The 11,848-nt window shown below is 38.3% G+C and overlaps 2 long non-coding RNA genes across 3 annotated transcripts; one reads left to right on the plus strand and one right to left on the minus strand.

Moving 5' to 3' along the window:
- Window positions 1-1,807: 1,807 nt before the first annotated feature.
- On the plus strand, window positions 1,808-2,750 carry LOC134208255 (uncharacterized). Of its 2 annotated transcripts, none has more exons than XR_009978582.1 (3): window positions 1,808-1,910; window positions 1,984-2,086; window positions 2,143-2,750. It is a non-coding gene; the product is annotated as an uncharacterized LOC134208255 (long non-coding RNA). The 2 variants fall into 2 exon arrangements; XR_009978583.1 differs by having other exon boundaries at window positions 1,812-1,910; window positions 1,959-2,086.
- Window positions 2,751-6,450: 3,700 nt separating this feature from the next.
- LOC134205519 (uncharacterized) lies at window positions 6,451-9,356 on the minus strand. The gene is made up of 3 exons (XR_009978149.1): window positions 9,319-9,356; window positions 8,820-8,990; window positions 6,451-6,900 (listed from the first exon to the last, which is right to left on the minus strand). It is a non-coding gene; the product is annotated as an uncharacterized LOC134205519 (long non-coding RNA).
- Between the last annotated feature and the right edge of the window lie 2,492 nt (window positions 9,357-11,848).

The raw sequence follows: 11,848 nt of genomic DNA on the forward strand, positions 1-11,848 counted from the left end.
TTCGTATGCTAGAAAATGATCATCGAATTCACCTATCTGCCATAACCGCCCTACTTTGTAAGGATTATTTTCCTTAGTTACCAGAATATCAATAATTTCAAATAATGAAACTCTTTGTATCTCTGTAACAGTAACATACGAGCCAACTTTGAATTCAGTTCCTTTGAACTTTATAGCGTCAGTACATTGAATTTCATTAATTTTAACTGGATATGGTGGCGAAACATAACTAAAATATTCTTTGGTTTCAAAATTGAATGGTAATATTTTTGTTTCAGACGAATTATCGAAAAATGTTTCCTTGTATAAATCATTACTAAATTGAAGCGCTGCTTTAATACAGAGTGTAAAACAAATATTTTGACGAGATGTTACTAGTCGCGCATAATCCTTAAAACCCTTGTGCTTTGCCTCGTAACGAAAATTCATCATTTTGCTCACACTACCACTACTTTTAATGACCGATCCATATGCTGTTTTGGCTTGAGTGACTCATTGAACAATTTTTGATATTGTGTGTGGTGCATTTTACAAAGTTCGTTTAGTTCAATTATGTCCTTTTCGCTGAAACTTGGAGAGAGAATTTTCTCAGACAACTTGAGAAGAATTTTGCAAAATTCCCAAACTGCATCCTTCTTAGGAACAAACGGTCCCATTATCAATGTAAAATAGTGAACAAATGCCTTCATTTCACTAGCAGTAGCTCTAATAACTACACTCTTACACTTCTGACTGGATAAATATGTTTCCGTTATGTCACCCATTCTTCTAAGTGATGAATCTAATGCATTTTTGCTAAACACTGTTCTCTGTGCATTAAACTTGCTCAACGAAATGAATCCTTTTTGGTAAATACAATAATTCATCACAGCAGTTAAGCCAAAACTACAAACCCCATTACAAAAAAGTCGTGCATAGGGTCAACGCTGATATTTGTTACTGCATGGAAAGAAGGAAGTTCGTTGAACGCTGTGTCACTCCTGATGCCTGTTTCCGATGGTCTTTGCAGATTCAAATCTTTGTCATAATTTTGTACAGTTCTAAGAAACATACAATGCTTTTCGACATCAACCTGGCATTCTTCGCGTGACCTTCGACAAATGCGGCAGTAATAGTTGGCATTAAATGACACAAAACTCAGCATTTGATGCAAACCTAAATTGTCACCTTGTAGTAGTACTATAGGAGTACCCAAGTAACACCAAGCATTACAATATTGCACATATATTAATCACAAATCGGCATGCTAAATGCTAATTGCATTAGATCTGTTTTAACGATGTGTTGTTGCATTTATTTATCAACTGTCAGACAACGATACTCTAAATCAGCAGTACGAATGCAGCGATGCATTACTGGTGCCTTATTTCAACATGCCAAAGCAATGAAACATTAATTCGGTCTAATAATTGCCCTTTTCCACTTTAAGTCAACTTTTGGGGCTGTGTTTTTACAAGCATATATAGCTTCATGGTTACTTGCCCGCATAATAAAATACCTTCTGGCTTGATGTTGGTACCATTCAATTGCTTTAAGTCAAAGTGTTGAAATATATGTAACGTTTCTTTTATAATTTGACAATATTGATTCTGCTGTAATCAACTGTACCGAATTATTAATCTACATCAATATATGCAGTTAATATATATCACAATGTTGACCAGGTGTGTTTTATTGTTCAAATGGTAATGAAGGATTATAAGGAACAATTATTTAGTTGTTTGACATGTATTAACTATATCACGTAAAATCCAAACACGGTTAGTTATTCTCCATCAACAAAGTGTCAAACATTGTTGTTAGCTCTCGAGAAAGTGCCTAAGTCAGCTACTTCGTTCGCATTTTCCCGATTTCTTCGGTCCTCAAACAAATATTGCTGCAGATGTGATAATTTATTGGTAAGAACGAAGGTAAGAATTTGTTAATGCGATATTTTTACGACCTATATTATCGGTTAGTTTTTTCCCATGGTAAATTTTACAGACATGCGCGACGCCAAAATTGGAATATAGTGCGGAACCTGAATACTAAAAATGCTGCAGCTTACCTATAACAAAGCTGTGTCAATTAGAACCATGTAACATGGGTAAGATCAAATGCTATTATAATAAAACTAGTATTTTATAGAGATGATATGTTTAGTCTATTTTTCCAGGATTGAATCAATATACCCACAATGTGGATTGAAGGAACGCGTTCGACCTGATGTAATCTTCGCAGCTGCATTCTCCGGAGGCTCCAAAATTTCAATGGTATGTAGCAGTACTGAACAATTGTGATCTATTCACTAAAATTTTCCGTTATATCTCCCACTGTCCGCCAGTGAAAGTATTATTTCTACGTAAAGTTAAGAGACTTACAATGATATGGAAATGCCAATATCATCTTCCTAACTTAGACATACATGATCATGATAGAATTAGAAGCGAAAGTATAAAATTGATAGTTCCGGTAGGATACGGCAGGTATGAAGATTGTTTTTATAGAAGTCGATTTGAAAGCGAGCGGAGGGCAATATTTGTGATGGCATATATCACACGACCTTCCTTCTGCCAAACTCAAGACCAAACTCCCGTATGAAGGATATCCCAGCGGAGATATATCAGCTTCCACATTGATATGCTTCCCTCCCCCTTCTTACGGAAGTTTGGCAGAAGGAAGATCGTGCGATATATACCATCATAAATATTGTCCTCCGCTCGCTTTCAAATCGACTTCTATAAAAACGTTCTTCATGCCTGCCTTATCTATAAGGATCTAATTCTATTATGAACATGTACGTCTAAATTTGGAATGATATTAGCTTTTCCATATCATCACTAAATTTGGTTTAAGTCAGTAAAAAAAATATCAGAAATAAAATTATGCTTGTATCAACCCTTCGAACTATGATTATTATTCAAATTCTATGAAAGAAAATTAAAAAAAAATCAAATTCATAAAAATAATACGCAGGTCAAGGGGTACCGATGCATATATATTTACAATATCATTCAACAATAACCTCGACATAAGGTTTATTGTTTGACTCCCCAAAAATGGATAATATATCAACCTTACGACATACAATAGCTGGGAAATTTTGTTCGAGAAAACGATCGATTTTTTATGGTAACATAACTTAACCGCCCTTTCCACATATTGTATTTTGGCAAATTACCATTTTCTATATTGTCAAAACAATTTTGGGTAGTGTAGACGTATGGTTATTCTGGATTATCTGTGAGGCAGTTTAAGTATGGTTTAAAATAGTTATGAATTATATGGTAGATAGTAATGTTACCGTTTCTAACTATGCGGGTGGGTACTATAGGAGATTTTAAAAAGAAGTCTTTGGAGATTCCAAAGGGAATCCTTTTATGATTTTCAGGAATCATTTTGGGACCCCTATGGATTTTTTTTGGGATACCGGATTCCGGAGGGATTTGGGATTTGACGATTTTGAAGTGAATTGGAAATCCTTTACGGATTCCAAAGGAATTCCCGTCGATAGCCCGACAAGATTCTCGTAGAACTCCCGACAGTATTCCCGTCAATATCCCGACAGGATTTTCGTCGGATTCCCATCAAAATCCCGATAAGATTCGCGCCGGAGTCCCGATAAGATTCCCGCAGGAATCCTGAAAAGATTCCCGTCGGAATCCAGAAAGGATTCCCGTCGAAATCTCGGTAGGATTCCCGTTGGAATCCCAACAGGATTACCGTTACAATCCCGAAAGGATTCCCGTCGGAATCCAGAGAGGATTTCCGAAAGATTCCGACGTCGGATTTCCGAAAGGATTCCCGTCGGAATCCCGAAAGGATTCCCGTCGGAATCCCGAAAGGATTCCCGTCGGAATCCCGAAAGGATTCCCGTCGGAATCCCGAAAGGATTCCCGTCGGAATCCCGAAAGGATTCCCGTCGGAATCCCGAAAGGATTCCCGAAAGGATTCCCGTCGGAATCCCGAAAGGATTCCCGTCGGAATCCCGAAAGGATTCCCGTCGGAATCCCGAAAGGATTCCCGTCGGAATCCCGAAAGGATTCCCGTCGGAATCCCGAGAGTATTTCCGTCAGAATCCCGAAAGGATTCTTGTTGAAATCTCGAAAGGATTCCCGTTGGAATCCCGAAAGGATTCCCGTTGGAATCCCGAAAGGATTCCCGTCGGAATCCCGAAAGGATTCCCGTTGGAATCACGAAAGGATTTCCGTCCAAGCCCCGTAAGGATTCCCGTCGGAATCCCGAAAGGACCCCCGTCGGAATCCCGAAAGGACCCCCGTCGGAATCCCGAAAGGATTCCCGTCGAAATCCCGAAAGGATTCCCGTCGGAATCCCGAAAGGATTCCCGTCGGAATCCCGAAAGGATTCCCGTCGGAATCCCGAAAGGATTCCCGTCGAAATCCCGAAAGGATTCCCGTCGAAATCCCGAAAGGATTCCCGTCGGAATCCCGTCGGAATCCCGAAAGGATTCCCGTCGGAATCCCGAAAGGATTCCCGTCGGAATCCCGAAAGGATTCCCGTCGGAATCCCGAAAGGACCCAGGTAACCATAAGCATTAAAATAAGCCATACGTGCGACTATAAGGCTACCACAGAGCTACCCAAGTAACCATGAAGCTATATATGCTTGAAAAAGTTGACTTAAAGTGGAAAAGGGCAATTATAAGACCGAAATAATGGTTCATTACTTTGGCATGTTGAAATAAAGCACCAGTAATGCATCGCTGCATTCGTACTGCTGATTTAGAGTATCGTTGTCTGACAGTTGATAAATAAATGCACCAACACATCGTTAAAACAGATCTAATGCAATTAGCATTTAGCATGCCGATTTGTGATTGATATATGTGCAATATTGTAATACTTGGTGTTACTTGGGTAACAAACTTCATACTAGCTCTATAATAGCCCTATATAGCCGAAAAGGCGAAATAAAGTGCTAATGGTTACCTGGGGATTCCCGTCGGAATCCCGAAAGGAATCCCGTCGGAATCCCGAAAGGATTCCCGTCGGAATCCCGAAAGGATTCCCGTCGGAATCCCGAAAGGATTCCCGTCGGAATCCCGAAAGGATTCCCGTCGGAATCCCGAAAGGATTCCCGTCGGAATCCCGAAAGGATTCCCGTCGGAATCCCGAAAGGATTCCGTCGGAATCCCGAAAGGATTCCGTCGGAATCACGAAAAGATTCCTATCGGAATCCCGAAAAGATTTCCGTCGGAATTCCAAAAGGATTCCCGTCGGAATCACTAAAGGATTCCCATCGAAATTCCGAAAGTATTCCCGTCGGAATGTCGAAAGGATTTCCGTCAGAATCCCGAAAGGATTCCCGTCGGAATTCCGAAAGGATTCCCGTCGGAATCCCGAAAGGATTCCCGTCGAAATCCCGAAAGGATTCCCGTCGGAATCCCGAAAGGATTCCCGTCGGAATCCCGAGAGGATCCCCGTCAGAATCCCGAAAGGATTCCCGTCGGAATCCCGAAAAGAATTCCCGTCGGAATCCCGAAAAGAATTCCCGTCGGAATCCCGAAAGGATTCCCGTCGGAATCCCCAAAGGATTCCCGTCGGAATTCCGAAAGATTAACGTCAGAATCCTGAAATGATTCTAGTTGGAATCCCGTCGAAATGCCAAAAAGATTCTCGTCGAAGTCTCTAAAGGCTTCTTGTCGGAATCCCGAAAGGATTCCTGCTGGAATCTTGAAAGGATTCCCGTTGGAATCTCGAAAGGATTTCCGTTGGAATCCCGAATTATTTCCCGTTGGAATCCCGAAAGGATTCCCGTCGCAATCTCGAAAGGATTCTTTTCGGAATCCCGAAAGGATTCCCGTCGCAATCTCGAAAGGATTTCCGTCAGAATCCCGAACGGCATTCCGTTGGAATCCCCAAAAGGATTCCCGTCGTAATCCCGAAAGTATTCCCTTCGAAATTCCGAAAGGATTCTCGTTGGAATCCCGATAGGACTCCCGTCGAAATTCCGGAAGGATTCCCGTTGGAATCCCGAAAGGATTCCCCGAGCCGGTGTCATCATCATCAATAGACGTAGCCCGCTGTCATCATTGAAACGCAGTATGAAAAAAATTATAGGCCAGGACATCCTGGCTACAATCTGGCGCTGGGCTAAACAATAAGATGTCAGTAGCTTGGGATTCCCGTCGGAATCCTAAAATGATTCAAATCGCAATTTCGAAAGAATGTTCATAAGAATCCCGAAAGGATCATTCTCATCAAAGCTGCCAAAGGATTCTCATCGGAATCCCTGCAAGTATTCCTATCGGGATACCGAAAGGATTCTCATCGAGATTTCAAAAAGATTTCCATCGATAATCCGAAAGGATTCCCTCCGGAATTACACAACTATTATCATCAAAATTCTGAACGGATTCCCGCTGGAACAGATTTCCATCGGATGGTAGTTCTTCGCGGTAACACTTGCAGTGGAAAAAAATAGCTCTCAATCAATAATACATACCGTGTTGCATCCATCTGGTGGTAGTCTGAAACTACGCCTGAAAGCTTGTGTCTGCTGTAGCGATGTGTGAACAATTTTCAAAACCATGTCCGGTCCGGATCATCCTAGACATTGGTGAAGTGTGGTGGTGAGCGTCGCCTCGATTGTTAAAAGCGATGATGGCAAATACACCCTTTAGTCCATTAAACGATTGAAAATCCGGAACACAGGATGAGGTCGCCCGTCATATTGATCAGAGCTTGTTTTAGCAGAGATTTTGCTCATTGGAACCTGTCATCGCTTGATCACTCGAATCACATAATACGTCGTTGTTCGATTCCAGCTCTTCCCGGTAAGTACCAGCACCGTTCCTATAGTGAACTATCGAGTTGTTTCCTCCATCACTCACTGGCCGTCGTTGACCTCCGTAGTCTCCGTAGATTGGGTGTCCTCGGTAGTGTCATAGAAAGAGCGGTTCTAAAAAAAGTAGATCGGTTAATAGGCACCACAGCGTTATCTTCACTCCAAATAATTCAAACGTTGTTTCCACCTGAATATTCAGGTACATTTTACGTACACACGTAGCTGCAAATGCTTCAGAAAATTCAGGTGAAACTTACGTGTCCGGTGAATACTATCCAAAACTCAGGTAGAACTTACCTGATTTTCACGTAGAATGAAAATTCTAACGACAAATCAGGTAAAAGTTACGTGAATTTCAGGTGGAAAAAATCTACGTACTTTTTCAGGTGGAAACAACGTGCAGATTTTTTTGGGTGTTTGAGATTTTTTGAGCGACGAAGAATGTCTTATGCGAGGGGCTGTCAACTTGTGTATTTACGATTCATCTGCCTGAATTGAAAAGGCGTATTGAGGAATTTTTTTGTATTTCCGTATTTTTTTGTGTATTTCCGTATTTTTATGTATTTTAGTATTGTAGTGTATTAAGTTCATCATTAATTGTATTTTTCGGGTATTTTTGAACTTGAATTGTATTTTTCGTGTAATGTTGAAGGCAAGGTTCAAGGTATTTTTGTTTTTGTTTTCATTTCGACTTTTGCATTACGATGTGGTTTCAAAAGAGGAAGACGATCTGGAACTGGAGTTTCTTGTGTTGGAGACCTTCAAAACTGCAGTGGAGTACTATAGAAAAATATTAAAATGACTACTGAGTCTTGAAACTCTGTTCGCACAACAAATTTGCATGTTAGCGAGCGAATCCCACAGATTTTGTTTAATGTGAATCACATTTTGTTTAATGTGAAGAAATTGGTTCCCCAAAAACCCAAGCAAAAACCTCTACAGCCCAAGTAACCAAAAGTTTCTTTGAGTACGTTTTTCGGTTAATCAGCTTCACTGAGCTGCTTAAGCGAAAAACGTACTCTTAAAGAAACTTTTATGGTTACTTGGGAGTATTTCAAAAGAAATTGTTCAGGTCGGTTGTGCCCGAGGTTGTACCCATTCTTCTTGATGCAGTACCCGAGTCGTTAATATTGTACGTTGGGCCTGGCGATTCGAAATTGCCGGTCTATCTAATCGATGTTCGAATTGTCGGTCGATAAAAGAATGAGAGAGCTTTGCCTTTGAAATTGACATTTTTCGGTCACGCTCGCATTGGAGTATCGCGTACGGAAGATCCCTGGCATGTTCCTGCATGTTCATTACTGTTTTTCTGATTTCATTTGACAGTCTACCCACCCCACTTGATTTTGCTTCCGATGCAGATGCCGGCCAGGCATCTGGACGTGTAGAAGGGTTCATTACGCGTGCTTTAGAAATTGTGAATAATTGTCAGCATTTAAAAAGTTTTATGAAATATGTATAAATATGGTTTTTAAACATATTTTTTGGATGCATCAAACGAAGTATTACAAATATTACAATAATTAGAATGCTTGTAGTAGGATCTGTATAAGTCCAATGCATGGAAATTCTTCCTAGATTGGAGCGGTATGGTTTGAAACCACCCCAAGCGAAAATTCGTTTGAATCTGTCCTTCGATTGAATCTACAATAAATATTAAAACCAAGATTAAATGGTTTTGCGAGATATTTGCGCGCCTGATTTTTTTTAACAACAATCCCATATCTGTCAAAATAAACAAATTGATTGACAGGTATTGACGTATTTCTGTCGAGTCGGCGTAATAATCGGGTATTAAAATTGTATTTAGAGTCGTATTGACGTAATGTCGACGTATTGATGAATTATTTCAAATTGAAGTATTAAAAAGAATTTTTGTATTTTTCAAGTATTTTTCAAAGTATTTTTGGAAGCAAGTATTTACAATTCAACCGATTCATACAGTTGATCGCCCCTTGGTCTTATGCCCCCTATTTATGTTTGTATTTCAAGGTTCTGTAAATAATTCCGTGGATCTAATTTAATGGACTTACCTGAGATTATAAGAAATATTCTGGTCGAATGACTGCAACCGATAAACTGAACGGAATTTCATGACAGCAAGCGTGAATGTTTTTTCGTGACAAAAAAAAACAGCTGATTTTCGACGATCTTTCCCATATGGCTTCCGGAATCCCATGGCAGTACGTTGTTCCGGGATTATGCTGAGGAGTAAACACATAAATGTTATTTAAGAAAGTGGGCAAAAAAGTACAGTAGACGTTCGATAACTGCAAGTCATTTAACTGCAATGCTTTTTAACTGCAATTCGATAGTTGCAACAGTTTTGCAGTTATCGGACCGCTAAACTTCAAACTGATGTCAGACTCAATGACAGCTGCATTGCGCTGCACATTTAGATGCACTTTTATTGCATCTGACGTCGATTGACAATCGTTTGACGTCTAGAATGCATTGCAGTTATCGAACGGCATTCGTTAACTGAAAAGTAAACATTTTGCAGTTATCGAACGGCTACTGTACAAAACTCACAAAAAATTAACAAATTCAAAGCGATTGCAAACCGCGACAAAGTAAAAACAAATATGGCAAAATACAAATATGGCAAAAACAAATACTGCAAAACAAAGTTGTTTGGCAGTGTTGCGAGTTTTAATATCACATTGATTCTGAATACAAAATTACATATTTTTGTTGTGTAATCTTACACAAACATATGAAATCATTTGGTTGCATGCATTTCTATGTAATATTCAGTAATTTAATAAATAATGGAATATTACATAGTTTCAACGTCATGATGAATGGTCATTCTAATTCTGTGTAATTTGAGAGCGATGTACACTGAAAATATTCCACACGCTCATAAAATATTTTTTTCCATGTGAATCGAACGTGTTTTGCTAACCGACATTTACACTAGCAATCCACGTTAAAGTCACAAAAAATTAATATGAATTGATACCACTGGTAAACACTAGTAATTCTAACGTGTTTTGGACATCATTCAATGTAGCATGTATTGTGGTGAAAAAAAAAAACATGACGTCGCTAAGAAGTGTCCGTTTACAAGTTCGTTTACAGAAGTTTACAAAGTTTCAATTACAAATATACAGGTAAGGTAAACTTAGATATGTGTTTAATCTAAAGTTCAAGTTCATTGTATTTCCAGATTAATTTAAGCTTCATAATCGGAATAAATAATTCGCGAATAAAAGATGAGTACCCCCAAATCGCCATCGCCTAAATGGAGTGATTTCTCTATTTTACTTCTATCCGGCACCAAATCGAAACAAATTGCCAAGGTTTCGGCTACCCAGAGTCAAATAAACCCAGGGAAATGCGTTGCATTAGCAGAAAATATAGAATGATTGTATAAAATGTCTGAAGAAATTATTTGTTTTTGTTAATAAATGATTATGTTAATTAGGTCGACAGTTTGGAAGTGTTTTATTAGTATAATCGAATTACTATTTACTTTTTATAAACGATAAAAAAATACTCGAGAAGCATTCTGCCATTTTATGCAAAAGCCATACACATTTAACGTGTTTTTCCCTTTCTTTCTTCATTGATTTCTATTACAATGGACGTTTCATTTTTTGACGTTGGGGACTGGATTTACACGTTATTTCAGTACACTGATAAAAAAATACACGTTCGATTCATGTTTTCCGGAATATGAATATTTTCAATAAGCTTACACCATCAAGTCTAATGTAATCCACATCACTACAATGTTCTTGACATCCTCAATTCAAATGTCAATGTAAATATCCACATTCATTATTGATACACTACTATATGATATGCATATCCATGAATAGCCATAACAAATACACGTTCGATTCGTGTGTTTCAAAATGTTGATATTTCATTCCAAATTACACCATCAAGTCTGATGCATTTCACATCACTGAGATGTTCTTCACAAACTCAGTTCAAATGACCATGTTTATAGCAAATTCTATAATTGATACACCACGATGTCATACGTTTATCTAAAACATGTTATGAATTGATTCGAAAGAATTTGAGTATGCAATCAGACGATTCAGACGATCCTCCATGTGTCATTATTTCAATAAAAAAGCACATGTTCATGCATCTTTCGAAAAGGCCGCAACATTTTTCAGTTATTATCGGTAGTGAACTGGTTTTATATTAAATTGCACTTGTTTATGAAACACATAAATAAACGAAAAAAGTGAAGATCATCAAATTAAATTACTATCCTAGGTAAACACAAGTATAATGTTTGATTCAACCAATTTAAAAAAAAAATATGAACGTCTACAAATCTACGAAGAACTTCCCAATTTGTTTTATATCCATATAGTTTGAAACTGTAATTAAACAACAGAAAAATGTTCACTTCTTTTTAATTTGTTTTCGTTTAATTTAATCCATCCGGAATGCGACTTCCGTCATAGGGTTGAAAATCATTATTTTAATACATAAACATATATTATATATCAATATTTCAACTTTATTTTCTTGTTCTGGAAAAACTGGCTGATCTGCTGTGGCATCTGTGGAATCAGCACCGAACCGATCACGTTCTCTGGCAGCAGCCCTTTTGGATGTAGGTAACTTAAATTTCTATGATCTGTGTGGATAATAAGAACCTTATTCACCGGTTATTATTTATTATATATGAAATAAAACACGAAATTCACTCACAATTCAAATGAAATTCAATACAATTATAATTAGATATCACATATTAAACAAACGACTATGACAAGTCGAGCAACCGAATTCGTTTTGTTTTACACGTTAATACCGTGTGGTTTGTTTACAAAAAAATTTTGAGTTTTGATTGAGCGATGTCATGTGGTTTACACGTGATATTGATTGGCTTTGACAACATGCGCAAATCCATGTGTAGAACACACGGTCCTCTCGTGTATTTTTTTTATAGTGTATGCTGGCCAAGTGGTGAAAATTCACGTGTGAAAACAGTAGCATGATCGTGTAGATTGTTTTCAGTGTAATATTACGTTGGTTTAGATATTATATTACATTGAAAATTCCCAATTACATCGAAATTTTGTTAAGG

This window comes from Armigeres subalbatus, chromosome 1 (assembly GCF_024139115.2).
Source record: "Armigeres subalbatus isolate Guangzhou_Male chromosome 1, GZ_Asu_2, whole genome shotgun sequence".
NCBI lineage: Eukaryota > Metazoa > Arthropoda > Insecta > Diptera > Culicidae > Armigeres > Armigeres subalbatus.